This window comes from Amblyraja radiata, chromosome 37, assembly GCF_010909765.2.
Source record: "Amblyraja radiata isolate CabotCenter1 chromosome 37, sAmbRad1.1.pri, whole genome shotgun sequence".
NCBI lineage: Eukaryota > Metazoa > Chordata > Chondrichthyes > Rajiformes > Rajidae > Amblyraja > Amblyraja radiata.
Genome location: NC_045992.1, coordinates 14,549,919 through 14,565,266, shown reverse-complemented (window position 1 = coordinate 14,565,266; position 15,348 = coordinate 14,549,919). Strand labels below are relative to the sequence as shown.

Here is a 15,348-nt window from a genome sequence, read left to right as displayed (position 1 = left end):
TTCAATAGGGAGCTGGAAAGGGCTCTTAAAAATAGCGGAGTCAGGGGATATGGAGAGAAGGCAGGAACGGGGTACTGATTGGGGATGATCAGCCATGATCACATTGAATGGTGGTGCTGGCTCGAAGGGCCGAATGGCCTACTCCTGCACCTATTGTCTATTGTCTATCTGTGAAATGACCGATGAGGCCAATGAAGTACGACAGACACTTCCACGAGGGGCAGGGGATGCCTGGCAGAGTGGGTAGTTTGTATGGTCTCTCCATTAAAGATGGTGGTGGCAGCGGCAGAAGCAGGGATACAATGGTGCCCGTAAGCGGATTGGGGTCTTACCTCTGGATGCTACCAGATCAGCTGAGGGAGGCGCCAGCCTCCAGGACACGAAGAATGAGGGGACGAAGGTCGATGTGCCCGGATCGGGGCGTCGGTGGACTGGGCCCCTGGAGGCCCCGCAGCAGCCTGGGGCTCGACTGGATCGGGCCCCGCTCCAAGAGGCCAAGCACGTGGACCGGACACGGCCTGCGGTGACGAACACCATCAACTTTGCTTGGCCAGGCCGACTCTGCAATGCCACCAGGACTACAATACGGGCCTTTATGGCCAAGATAGGAATTTTACATTTACAACAACCTGGCCTTGAATCGTGAAAAATGGTGCCCAAACAAGGCAACTCTTGCTTACAGTCTCATTGTACTATCTTAACTGAGATTGTGCTTATATATAGTAATACTTTTATTGAATTGTACGGCAATATACAAGTGTACCTCGGTACATGTGACAATATTGAACCTTAATGGGAAAGCGAGGATACAAAAGAGGAAAACAGTGCTGGCTCAAAGGGCCAAATGGCCTACTCCGGCACCTATTGTCTATTGTCTAAAACCTCCCCTGCCTGTATTCACCTGTTACTTGCCATGCATTGTCCTGCCTTTCCGCTCACTCAACTTTCCTCCCCCGTCCCTCCCCTCATCCCCACCCCACACAATCTGTCTGAAATGCCACCTGATTGAAGGGGGGGGGGGGGGGGATGGGAAAGAAAGCTGGACATGTTCTGCCAGGCGGAGGAGAGTGTTAGTGGAGGAAAATTTACCGGGTCTCAGTCCGAGGAAGAACTGGAGGCCCTGAGACCTTCCCAGTGAGGGATGGAGGTGTAACTGGACGTCCATGTTGAAGGTTAACTTGAAATGGAAAGTTATTAATGAGTTTACCAGGGATAGTGAGGTGGCTCGGATGCAGGGACTGGATGGCATCAAGGCATGTGGAGATGAGGCAGGGGCAGGTAGAGTCGATGGGTTTGACAGGGCAGTCCTGTCTATGGATATTTGCGTTGGTGGTAAAAGCAGGACTGGGCGGCAAGGGGGCGCAGCGGTAGAGTTCCGGCCTTGCAGCACTTGCAGCTCCGGAGACCCGTGTTCGACCCCGACTACGGGCACTGTCTGTAAGGAGTTTGCACGTTCTCCCCGTGATCGCGTGGGTTCTAGTCAAACTAGTTCGAGAACTAGGATGGGGGGAAGGATGGAGAGAGAGGGAAAGCAAGAGTTACTTAAAGTTAGAGAAGTCAATATTTATACCGCTGGGGTGTAAGCTGCCCAAGCGAAATGTGAGGTGCTGTTCCTCCAATTTGCCTCCTCCACTCTGGCAGTGGAGGAGGCCCAGGACAGGGAACGGGAAGGGGGAGGGGGGTGGGGAAGAACAGCAGGGGGAGTCCAAGAGGTGGGAGAATGTTGGAGATGGGAAAAGATGGGGAAAGTTGAGGTGATTGAAGAAGAGCTCATGGTGGGCCTGGAATTACGAGGTGGGGAGTAGGGGAACAAAGGTAAGGTCTCTGCTGAGGACAAACCATTCAACAGCATAGGTGTTACAAACTGCAGACATATTAGTGAACAGAATGACAATAAATGACTTGGAAAGATCAGTGTGTGAATGTTCAAAGCTGAGCAGTAAGTTCATTTAAAGAAGCATTTTATTCATTTAAAGGGACATTGTGTTTCTAAACGTGAGGGTTCTAGACAAACTGTAACGACAAACATTGCTTCAAGTTGGAGATGGCAGATCACGTACTGAAAGGAAGATTTTTGGCGACTTCAGACCCTTTCTTTTTCAAAACGGTTGCACCCATATCAACAGCTGAAAAGAAAAAGGTTCATTTGATGAAGTCAATGCACTAGTTTTGCTGTCCACTACAACTACTGCACTGGGGCTGGGGCTGCCTGCCCACAGCCTTGCATGGCTGCATTGCATTGCTCCAATGCAAGATATCCTATCAACCACAGCTCCAGTTTAGGGGGTGGTCTGACGAAGGGTCTCAACCCAAAATGTCACCTAATAATTTTCTCCAGAGATGCTGCCTGGCCCGCTGAGTTACTCCAGCTCATTGTGTCCAGGCAGGGGATTTAAAATCGCAGGGTCGACATATTTGAGAACTCCCAGATTGTCTCCGTTCCTGGGGCGGGCGGGCGCTCAGTCTTCATCCCGCTGGGCAGGGGGAAAGCCCACGGGTAGTGTTAGTTGCCACACACTGGGGACTCTACATAATTGGGAAGATGCAGAAAATGTAGAGTATGGAAACAGGTTCTATGGCCCAAGTTGTCCACATCAACTGAGATGCCCCATCAACACCAGTCCCATTTACCCACTCTTGGCCCACATCCCTCTAAATCTTTCCTAGAGGGGGGAGGGAGATGGGAGATAGGGAAACAGACACAATGTCAAGACTTTCACCAACACAAGCACCGCCACTGAGGGGAGGGGAGGTGAGGTTTGTTCGTTACCCTTGTCAACGGCCTCCTCCACCGCTCCTTGTTTCGGTTTTTTCTCTCCCTTCGCTGTCTTCCCTGGAAGGAGAAACCGACACTCAGCAATTTAGGCAGTCACCCCACAGCCCGACCCTCCACCCTCATCACTTACATACATGACTCTTCACTACGAGCAACCCCTTATAATCCGCACCCTTCTCCAACCCACCTTTCATTCGAAAGCAGACCAGTGGATTCCATACCCTTCACCGTGATATCTAATCGACAGCCCACCCTCCTCTATAGCACTACAATACGCCCACATCTAACACACTCTAATACAGCTCACACCCCCCCTCTAACTCACTCCAATACAGCCCATAACCCCCTTCCAACTCACTTCAATACAGCCCACACCCCCTCCTCTAAACAGTTCTTCTAAACAGCTGTAGGATCTCAACCCGAAACGTCACCTATTCCTTCTCTCCAGAGATGCTGCCAGACCCGCTGAGTTTCTCCAGCTTTTTGTGTCTATCTTCGGTTTAAATCAGCACCTGCAGTTCCTTCCTACACAAGACTTAGATTCCTCTGTACTTCACTCGTTTGCTGTCTTTCTGTGTTTAGAAGGCAGTTTGCCTTTAGATTCCTCTTGGAATGAGTCCACACACTCTTACATGAAGCAACATTTGCCAAGTTTCTGCCAGCTCACTCAACATATTAATATTCTAATGCAGAGTGCAAATATCCTCATTGCAAGATTGCCTCCTCCCTATTTCCATTCTTAACACACCCAATATATTGTTAAAATATGTGTTTTGGTTACTTGATGTATAGATATATAATAAATTGTTTGCATTGCCCCTTGGCCAGAATACAATGTACCTTTCTGCATAGGATTTGATTAAACAAGTATGCAGAAATTAGCAGTGGCAAATCACCATAATACCATAAAAATACTCGAAGAATTTAAACTTAAAAAGATGCAATAATCAGTAAGATTTTAATTCTTCTCAAGTTTTCTGTATCAACCCATTGCTAAAAAGAAATGTTATAGAATCATAGAGTGATATACAGTAGTGTGGAAACAGGCCCTTTGGCCCAACTCGCCCACACCGGCCAACAATGTCCCAGCTACACTAGTCCCACTTGCCTGCGCTTGTTCCATATCGCTCCAAACCTGTCCTATCCATGCACCTGTCTGACTGTTTCTTAAACGATGGGAATGTCCCAGCCTCAACTACCTCCTCTGGCAGCTTGTTCCACACACCCACCACCCTTTGTGTGAAAATGTTACCCCTCAGATTCCTATTAAATCTTTTCCCCTTCACCTTGAGCCTATGTCCTCTGGTCCTCGATTCCTTATTCTCTGGGCAAAAGACTCTGTGCATCTACCCGATCTATTCCTCTCATGATCTTATACACCTCTACAAGATCACCCCTTCTCCTCCTGCGCTCCATGGAATAGAGACCCAGCATTTCAACCTCTCCCTATAGCTCACACCCTCTAGTCCTGGCAACATCCTCGTAAATCTTTTCTGAACCCTTTCAATTTGACAATATCTTTCCTATAACATGGTGCCCAGAACTGAACACAATATTCTAAATGTGGTCTCACCAACATTTTATACAACTGCAACATGACCTCCCAACTTCTATACTCAATACTCTGACTGATGAAGGTCAAAGTGCCAAAAGCCTTTTTGACCACCTTGTCTACCTGGGACTCGACCTTCAAGGAACCATGCACCTGTACTCCTGGATCCCTCTGCTCTACAACACTACCCAGAGGCCTACCATTCACTGTGTAGGTCCTGCCCTTGTTCGACATCTCAAAATGCAACACCTCACACTTCTCCGTGTTATATTCCATCCACCATTCATCCGCCCACCTGGCCAATCGATCCAGATCCTGCTGCAGTCGTTCACAACCAACTTCACTATCTGCAAAACCACTCACTTTTGTATCATCAGCAAACTTGCTCATCTTGCCCTGTATGTTCTCATCCGGATCATTGATGTAGATGACAAACAGTAATGGGCCCAGCACCGAACCCTGAGGCACACCACCTTTCATGCTATGATTTTCCCAGTCTATACTGGGAAAGTTAAAATCCCCTAGCACAACAACCTTATTTGACCTGCAGCTGTCTGCAATCTTCCGACACATTTGTTCTTCTAATTCCCGTTGACTATTCGGGGGTCTGTAGTACACCCCCCAACAAGGTAATCATCCCTTTCTTGTTCCTCAGCTCCACCCATATAGCCTCACTAGACGAACCGTCCGTAATATCATCTCTGTTTAAGAAAGAACTGCAGATGCTGGAAAAATCGAAGTTAGACAAAAGTGCTGGGGAAACTCAGCGGGTCAGGCAGCATCTATGGAGCGAAGGAAATAGGTGACGTTTCGGGTCTGGACCCGAAACGTCACATATTCCTTCGCTCCATAGATGCTGCCTCACCCGCTGAGTTTCTCCAGCACTTTTGTCTACCAGTAATATCACCTCCAATCACTGCCGTGACATCCTCGGTAACCAACAATGCAACCCCCCCCCCCCCCCTCCCTCCACTTGTTCCCTCGCCCCTGTCTCTCCTGACGCACCTGCTCTAACCTGAACGGAACCTCAGGAGACTTTGCGCCCCACCCAAGGTTTCCGTGCGGTTCCCGGAGATTGCAGGTGGTTGCCGGAGGTTGCAGGTAGTGGAAGCAGGTAGGGAGACTGACAAAAACCTCCGGGAACCGCACGGAAACCTTGGGTGGGCAGCAAAGTCTCCAGAGGTTTCCGTTCAGGTTTCCCAAGTGGGACAGGGGCATAACTTTACATGCATTAAAGATCAGGCATAAAGGTTCTCAGGTGAGCAGATTCAAAGCACAGAACAGCCACACTTTGGTGTCTCTGCATATTAATTACCTTGCGATTTTGCCTTTGGTGTCCCACCCGCTCCGGACAGCATCGATTGGAACTGGCCCATTTCTATAACACCAGGATGTCGTTGAGGAAAAACCAAACAGCCACAATGGGTCACAGCCACGGAGGGAAGCGAATTAGCTGCACTGGGATTGTGTGCTGGACTTTAAAGCAAACGCACGCTCCACCCAAGGTTGTCCGTGTCGTGCTTGGAGTCTGTGCGTGTGAGCTGGGAGCGGTATGGTTGCCAACTGGAGTTTGCTTGCGCAAAGAGAGGAGGATCCAAAATAGTTGACAACAGAATGAAACAAATTGTCCCCTCAGGCAGCAAAACAAAGGACAGCACATTCCGGAGGCATGAGGAACTGCAGGTGTTGGAGTCTTGAGCAGAAAGCACAAAAGTGCTAGAGGAACTCAGCAGCTCAGGGAACATTCAGACTGAAGACATCACCCATCCTTCTATCTCCAGAGATGCCGCCTGACCCGCTGAGTTACTCCAGCACTTTGTGTCTATCTCCGGTGTAAACCAGCACCTGCAGTTCTTTGTTTCCGCTATCTGTGGAGGGAATGGGTGGGTAACATTTTGGGTGGGGACCCTTCTTCAGACTGATTGGAATGGAATGGGGGGAGGGGAGGGGAGGGGGCGGTGGAGTAATGCCCCTGTCCCACTTAGGAAACCTGAACGGAAACCTCTGGAGACTTTGCGGCCCACCCAAGCTTTCCGCGCAGTTCCTGGAGGTTGCAGGTGGTTGCCGGAGGTTGCAGGTAGTGGTAGCAGGTAGGGAGACTGTCAAAAACCTCCGGGAACCTCCGGGAACCGCACGGTGGGGCGCAAAGTCTCCAGAGGTTTCCGTTCAGGTTTCCTAAGTGGGACAGGGGCATTAGCTGGAAGAGAGAGGTGGGAGTGAGACAAAACCTGGCAAGTGATAGGTGGATACAGGTGAGGGTGGTGTGGATTGACAGATGGGAGGAGTGAGTGCCAAAGGCGAGGGATGAAAAGGAGACAAATTTGAGCTCGTCCAAGTGCATAATAAAATAGGGAGGAAAATGTGAGAAAATGCTATTGTTTAATTAATAAAATGTCTTCTTGATCTGTTCACTGTAGCTATTCCCACAGCCCTGTTGGATCAGACGTTCCAAGTTTATGGAGTCACAGGCCCTTCGGCCCAACTTGCCCATGCCGACCAAGATACCCCATCGTCATTAGTCCCACCTGCTCACATTTGGCCCAAATCCCTCTAAACCTTTCCTATCCATGTACCCGTCTATTAAATGTCCGCTATAGTACCTGACGCAACTACCTCCTCTGGCAGCTCATTCCATATACCCAGCAACCTCTGTGTGGAAATATTGCCCCTCAGGTTCCGATTAAATCTTTCCCTTCTCCCCTTAAATGTATGTCCTCTGGTTTTCGATTCCCCTACTCTGGGTAAAAGACTCGGTGCATTCACCCTATCGATTCCCCTCATGATCTTACACACCTCCATAAGGTCACCCCTCGTCCTCCTGCGCTCCTGGGAGTCGAGTCCTAGCCAGAACCTTCAGGTTTAAAGCCCCCTGAAGAAGAAAGGTCCCAACCCGAAACGTCACTTATCCATGTTCTCCAGAGATGCTGCCTGGCCCGCTGAGTTATTCCATCACTTTGTGACCATTTCTCTCACTCCAGGTCCTTCTCCAGCCCAGCTGAGGTGTCCCTGACCCTGGCACATGGCTGGCCATTGATAATCTAACCCATCACTACACATTTAACCAATTACTTATTCGCAGCCAGTTTAAATCTCCAGTGGCCACTTCGGTGGTTGTGGACTCAATGATGGCCACTTAGATTAATCAGTAACTTAACTCATGTGAAAGTGAAAGATAAAGAATCAATGAGGCCTGGATCAAGGAACATGACGAGACTGAATGAAATTTAGTTTAGTTTTGTTTAGAGATGCAGCATAGAAACAGGCCGTTCGGCCCACTGACTCCATGCTGACCATCGATCACCAGTTCCCACTTTCCCATCCGCTCCCTACACACTTGGGGCAATTGACCGAGGCCAATTAACCTGCAAATGCGAACGTCTTTGGGATGCGGGCGGAAGCTGGAGGAAACCCGCGCGGTCACAGGGAGATCGTGCACACTCCCCGTAGACAGCACTCTTCGTCAGGATCGAAACCCGGGTCTCTGGCGCTGTGAGGCAGCTGCCGTCCCAAATGGGAATGTAAATTGAGAGATGGAGGAGTCTGAGCAGGGAGAGTGGAGGAATCGTGTTGAAGGTGAGGGGAGCCATTCTACTGCGACCAACCGGAGAAGATCAACAATAAATAATCGTCCAAGGCTGATCAATAAAGAAATCAATTTAGTTTAGAGATACAGCGCGGACACGGGCCCTTCGGCCCACCGGGTCCACACCGACCCATCACCCATACGCTAGTTCAATTCTACACACAAGGGACAAATTACAGAAGCCAATTAACCTGAAAACCAGCATCTTCGTGATGTGGGCGGAAATCAGTACACCCGGAGAAAACCCACGGGGTCACAGGGAGAAGGTACAAGCACTGTACAGGCAGCATGCATAGAAAGGATCGAACCCGGGTCTCTGGCACTGTAATGCCCCTGTCCCACTTAGGAAACCTGAACGGAAACCTCTGGAGACTTTGCGCCCCACCCAAGGTTTCCGTGCGGTTCTCGGAGGTTTTCGTCAGTCTCCCTACCTGCTTCCACTACCTGCAACCTCCGGCAACCACCTGCAAACTCCGGGAACCTGGGAGGGGATCCAAGTTTGGGAGTTCTGGGATTTAGACCCAACGATCCTGAAGTACTCACAATATCTTTCCAAGTCAGGATGTTGGAGGTGAAACTCCAGGTGATGGTGTATGTCCATCTACCAGTCTGAAGCAGGATGCCAACCTATTCATGTTCTCTGGAGATGCTGCCTGACCCACTGAGTTACTCCAGCACTTTGTGCTTTTTGCTTCAGATTCCAGCATTTCATTAGTTCATAAATTCTACGAGCAGAATTAGGCCAGGTTTCCTCCGCCATTCAATCAGGCCTGATCTATCTTTCCCTCTCAACCCCATTCTCCTGCCTTTGTCCCGTAACCTCGACACCCTTAAGGCCCTGTCCCACTTGCTGATTTTTTCGCTGACTGTCGGTATCATATCAGTGTCGCCAAAAGATTTTGAACATTTCAAAATCCAGCCGCGACAATAAATTGTTGCGACACTTGAAAAAAACACTGCGCGTCATACGTCATCACGCCGCGTCACGCTGTGAATTTATTAGCGACCTGATACATAGAAACATAGAAAATAGGTGCAGGAGTAGGCCATTCGGCCCTTCGAGCCTGCACCACCATTCAATATGATCATGGCTGATCATCCAACTCAGTATCCTGTACCTGCCTTCTCTCCATACCCCCTGATCCCTTTAACCACAAGGGCCACATCTAACTCCCTCTTAAATATAGCCAATGAATTGGCCTCAACTACCTTCTGTGGCAGAGGATTCCAGAGATTCACCACTCTCTGTGTGAAAAATGTTTTTCTCATCTTGGTCCTAAAAGATTTCCCCCTTTTCCTTAAACTGTGACCCCTTGTTCTGGACTTCCCCAACATCGGGAACAATCTTCCTGCATCTAGCCTGTCTAACCCCTTATGAATTTTGTAAGTTTCTATAAGATCCCCCCTCAATCTTCTAAATTCTAGCGAATACAAGCCGAGTCTATCCAGTCTTTCTTCATATGTAAGTCCTGACATTCCAGGAAGCAGTCTGGTGAACCTTCTCTGCACTCCCTCTATGGCAAGAATGTCTTTTCTCAGATTAGGAGACCAAAACTGTACGCAATACTCCAGGTGTGGTCTCACCAAGACCCTGTACAACTGACAATGATGGCGGCAGTCGCCGAAGAATTCGCTAGGTGGGACAGGCCTTTTACTAAATATGAATCTGAAGATCCTTGTGTCTACCTGGTACCTATGTCACGCTTGGTGGAAGAGGTTGAGACTTTGGGACGCACCTTTAGAAAGGAGATGAGGAGCAATTGCTTTAGTCATAGAGTGGTCAAATCAGAGGCCAAATCAGCGCCCCAGGAATGAAGGAGATGACAAAAGGCGGTGAACACTGCCCAGTCCATCAATAGCACTGATCTCCCCACCATCAAAGGGATCTAAAAGAGGCACTGCCTCAAAAAGGCAGCCAGCATCACCAAACACCCAGACCACCCCGGCCACATTCTTATTTCACTCCTGCCATTGGAAAGAAGTCTGAAAACCATAGAAACATAGAAATTAGGTGCAGGAGTAGGCCATTCGGCCCTTCGAGCCTGCACCGCCATTCAATATGATCATGGCTGATCATAATATGATCATGGCCTCCAGGTTCAGAAACATCTTCTTCCTAACAACCATCATGTTATTGAACAAAACCAAACTGCATTGGTTGAATTAGGGACTTTGGGCTCTGTTTTGTTATTTGCAGTATATTGTTTTTTTAAATTTATTGATTTATGTTTCCACGTTTGTTTATTATATTGTTTATTGAGCCTTGTTTATACGAACTTGTTGGGCCTCCTCAAGTAAGAATTTCATTGTTCTGCTTCGGTGCATACGACAATCAAATACGCAGCGCTCGACTCTGTTCCATAACATTGCCTGTCTCCACCCTGCCCCAGCTCATCTTGTCTGAGTCATTCGAGGAATGTGGGCTTCACAGGCTGAGCCAGTAATTAATTGCCCTTAAGAAAGGTGTCATGCTTCAGGAGGAGCTGCCTGCATTCTTCACCCGCCACAGACCTCGAGGTGCGGGCGTAGCCCAGAACGATGTTAGGCGAGGAGTTGCAGCATTTGGATTCAGAAAGGATGAAGGAACAGCAATATATGAGTCAGTTAATAAACGATCAACGTTTGACGGCACTGGGCCTGCACTCGCTGGAACTTAGAAGGATGAGGGAGGAACCTCATTGAAACTTATCGAATAGTGAAAGGCTTGGACAGTGGATGTTTCCACTAGTGGGAGAGTCTGGGACCAGAGGCCACAGCTTCAGAATTAAAGGACGTTCCTTTATGAAGGGGATGTGGGGGAATTTATTTTGTCAGAGGGTGGTGAATCGGTCAAATTCATTGCCACAGAAGGCTGTGGAGGTCAAGTCAATGGATATTTTTAAAGGGAGAAATACTGTAGATAGATTCTCGATTAGTACGGGTGTCAGGGGTTACGGGGAGAAGGCAGGAGAATAGGGTTAGAAGGGAGGGAAAGATCAGCTTGATTGAATGGCGGAGTAGACTTGATGGGCCGAATGGTCTAATTCTACTCCTGTCACTTCTGAACTAATGAATATTTCCCAGTCAGGAGATTGCAGTGTGTCTGGTCAATGTGTAGTTGGCCATTTAGATCTCCAGACACCAGCAGTGCCCACTTTATTGCGAGGAAAACAAATGATATTACAGTGCTCCAAATTCACATGAGACTTTGAGCCCCACGCACACGCACACACGCGCATTGTGGAGCTTCCAGCTTCAATTGATGCCATGGGTGTAGTCTGGCAGCATGCAAATAATACCACGATGGCCTGATTCCAACAACAACACTGGTATGATCTAATTTACCATCTACGCAAAAACTTCAGGATTGGTGCGACTACCATGAAAATGTTCTCAAGCAGGTTTTACCTCTGGCGAACTTACATTTTGTCCAATATTTGCTAAAACAATACAATGGGATTCATTTTCCAAGCATCAGTGGAGGACTGGTGGATAGGGTGCCAGTTTACAGTTCAGTTTCCTTTACAAGCCCTTCGGCCCACCGAGCCCACACTGACCATCGATCTGCCCTTCACACTAGTTCTATGTTATCCCACATTCCCATCCACGCTCTGGGCAATTTACAGAGGGCCAATTAACCTACAACCCCGCACGCTATGGGGATGTGGGAGGAATCCAGAGCACCAGGAGGGAACCCACGAGGTCACAGGGAGAAAGTGCGATCTCCATACAGACAGCGCCCCCAGGTCAGGATTGAACCCGGGTCCCTGGCACTGTGAGGCAGCGGCTATACCAGCTGTGCTACTGTGTCGCCCACATTAGTGTGTAAGCCTGTCAGGCAAGGGAATGGTGCAAGCCTATGGACCATTCTCAAATTCAGCTGCCTACAGACATCTGTGTCTATAATACCCAGATTCACGCTGGCACGTTACGACAGTACTAACCAGGTGGTCTGCAAAGGAACTATCTCCGCGGAGATTGTGTAGGAAGGAACCGCAGATGTGGGTTTATACCAACGGTAGGCACTAAATGCTGGAGTAACTCCGTAAAACTCAGGCAACATCTCTGGAGAAAAAGAATAGGTGACGTTTCGGGTTGGAAACCTTCTTCAAACTGAAAGTAGATCTTGGGAGGGGGGGGGAAGAGAAACTGGAGGCAAGAAAAGGCCAGAATAAATCGGAGCCAGCAACAGATGACCTCAGGAAGGATGGTGCCCATAGTTGGCTGAGAAAGGTGAAGATTGCCTCTGTTGTTACCAATATGCTGTAAGTGCAAAATAGCAAATAATGCTGGGAAAACTCAGCATAAAGAGAAACAGTTGACAATTTTTAAGTCTGAGACCCTTCATCAGAATAGATGAGTGGGCAGCACTCTGGGGCAGCCGGTAGAGCTGCTGCCTCACAGCGCCAGAGATCCAGGCTCTACAAGTACTCCAGCACTTCTGTCCTTTTATGTAAACCAGCATCTGCAGTTCATTGTCTCTAGTCTGCCTCGGAACCTTTCCTATCAATCTGCTTCAATAATATCACACACGTTCTAAAATATTGTGCATAACAAGAAAGGCACTCAAAACAACTGAAGTCTGTTCTTCTATTAAGGGTGAAATAGTGTGCTCATATCAAGTTTCAAACAATAATTCTTCTGCCAAGTATTAGCACAGATTCCAAAAAACCTGAGTTGATTACAGACACAAAATGCTTGAGTAACTCATAGCTGGTCAGACAACATCAGATGAGAGAGAGGAAGGGAGGGAGAGAGGGAAGTGGTGAGGGAGGGGGAGGGGAAGGGGGGGGGGGAAGAGAGGGGTTAAAAAAAAATTGGGCTGCCTGGTGGCGCAGCTGTAGAGTTGCTGCCTCACAGCACCAGAGACCCGGGTTCGAACCTGATTACAGGTGCTTGCGAGGATTGAGTACGTATGTTCTCCCCGTGACCACGTGGTTTTTCTCCGGGATCTCCGGTTTCCTCCCACTCTCCAAAGACGTACAGGTTTTCAGGTTAATTGGCTTGGTATAATTGTAAATTGTCCCTAGTGTGTATTTATAACGTTAGGGTGCGGGGGTTGCTGGTCAGCGCGGACTTTGTGGGCCGAAGAGCCTTTTTATGCGCTGTATCTCAAAGCGAAACTAAACGGTTAAGTCAGATACTATAACAGCAGTTAAAAGGCACTCAGACAGGTAGGAAAGGTTTGGAGGGATATAGGCAAATAGGACTAGCTTAGATGGGGCATCTAGGATGACAAGTTGGGCCAAAGGGCCTGGTTCCATGCTGTATGACTCTCCCCTCCAAATACCTCTTGTGTTTGACAGTGTGAAGTTGATAGATTTTTGACTTGTGCAAGTGACATGGCAGCCTGCAGATATAAATTGCCTTGCCTCAGCCTTCATAAGTGATAGGAGCAGAATGAGGCCATTCAGCCCATCAAGTCTACTCCACCATTCAATCACGGCTGATCTATCTTTCCCTCTTAACCTCAGTCTCCTGCCTTCTCCCCATAACCCCTGACACCCGTACTAATCAATAATCTATCTATTTCTGCTTTAAAAAATATCCATTGATGGCCTTAACAGCCAGTGGCAATGAACTCCACAGATTCGCCACCATCCGACTAAAGAAATTCCTCCACATCTCCTTCCTGAAGGAACGTCCTTTAATTCTGAGGCTAGGATCTCTGGCCCTAGACTCTCCCACTAGTGGAAATATCCTCTCCACATCCACTCTGTCCAGGCCTTTCACTATTTGGTAAGTTTCAACGACATTTTCCCCTTATCCTTCTAAACATCTCCATAAACTTGATGAAAATCTATCCTTCCGGCCAATCTTCACCTAAACCTTCCCCATTATCCCACCACAAATCGTTCCTTCCTGTCATCTTTTCATTCCTGTCATCCAAAACCCGAAGACCGCGGTCCAGGCCCAGGCGAACCGCAGACGTGCAATTTGTTACGTTCACCGCGAGTGTCACACACTGCATGATTCCAATCAACAAGTTGCAAATTGGAGCAACGTTTTGCTTGTTTATAATCGAGGCTCCTGAAGATGTATGAAGACCTCCCAAAATAACCACCAATTGGCTTCGAGGCCTAGTTTCGGGGTCGAAAACAGATTCCGTGAAACCAGTAGAACTAATTCTGGAGAGCAAAGCTGTTTCACCTGATCTTATTTATGGACGCACCCTCTTATGTCATTCCAGCAACGCAGCATCCTCAGGCTAAATGCTGGCCATAAAAACATGTTTTTCTTTGCTTTCTCAAACTGGAAATCACCCGGTGAAGTGGAACGCCATTTAATTGAAGCTTCTGAGAAAAGCATAAAGGGAGATGCAACTTTCTTGGCCTTCTCCACTCTATTTTTCACACTTGATTAGATCCCTCTGGTTCACTGAATCTTGTAAAAGAGCTGCAGATGGAGAGATTCATATAAATGTCCCTTTTCAAAAACACCAACGTCACAAGTCCTATTGGTACATGGTAGAGTAAAACATGCAAGAGTCGAGAGTGTTTTATTGTTGTGTGTCCCAGATAGGACAATGAAATTCTTGCTTGCTGCAGCACGACAGAATATGTAAACATACAGAACGGGAGAGTTCAGTGTGTAGAAAAAAAAAAAATGCACGCATACTCAATAAATAAACAAATATAATGCAATTATAATAATAATAAACTGCTGTAGTTCAGAGCTTATTTGTTGTAGTGTTTAATAGCCTGATGGCTGTAGGGAAGAAGCTGTTCCTGAACCTGGATGTTAGTTTTCAGGCTCCTGTACCTTCTTCCCGATGGCAACGGTGAAATGAGTGTGTCGCCAGGGTGGTGTGGGTCTTTGATGATGTTGGCTGCCTTTTTGAGGCAGCGACTTCGATAAATCCCTTCGGCGGTGGGGAGGTCAGAGCCGGTGATGGACTGGGCAGTGGTCACAACTTTTTTGCATTTTTTTCCGCTCCTGGGCGTTCGAGTTGCCGAACCAGGCCACGATGCAACCATCCTGCACGGCATCCATTTTAGTTTAGAGATGGAGTGTGGAATCCCGTCCTTCGGCCCACCGAACCTGCACCGACCAGTGATCACCCCTATACTATATCCACCCTACACTATGAGGAACATTGCGTGCAGTTTTGGGCCCCATATCTGAGGGAAGATGTGCTGGCATTGTAGAGGGTCCAGAGGAGGTTTGCGAGAATGATCCCAGGTCTAACATAGGATGAGCATTTGACGGCTCTGGGCCTGTACTCGCTGGAGTTCAGAAGGATGAGAGGACACCTCATTGAAACTTATCGAATAGTGAAAGGCCTGGATAGAGTGGATGTGGAGAGGGTGTTTCCACTAGTGGGAGAGTCTATGACCAGATCCCATAGCCTCAGAATAAAAGGAAGTAACTTTAGAAAGGAGATGAGGAGGAATTTCTTTAGTCAGAGGGTGGTGAATCTGTGGAATTCATTTGCAACAGAGGCTGTGGAGGCCAAGT

The 15,348-nt window shown here is 48.1% G+C and overlaps 1 protein-coding gene and 1 long non-coding RNA gene across 2 annotated transcripts in view; both read right to left on the bottom strand.

The window, feature by feature from the left end:
- Positions 1-1,944: 1,944 nt before the first annotated feature.
- Positions 1,945-5,922, bottom strand: LOC116966488. The gene is made up of 3 exons (XR_004410036.1): positions 5,644-5,922; positions 2,771-2,833; positions 1,945-2,126 (listed from the first exon to the last, which is right to left on the bottom strand). It is a non-coding gene; the product is annotated as an uncharacterized LOC116966488 (long non-coding RNA).
- Positions 5,923-6,422: 500 nt separating this feature from the next.
- glud1 (glutamate dehydrogenase 1) overlaps positions 6,423-15,348 on the bottom strand; it is a 53,031-nt gene continuing 44,105 nt past the window's right edge. The window contains exon 13 of the mRNA XM_033012776.1: positions 6,423-6,448. The gene's annotated coding sequence lies outside the window, so the exon portion shown is untranslated. The remainder of the gene's footprint in view (positions 6,449-15,348) is intronic.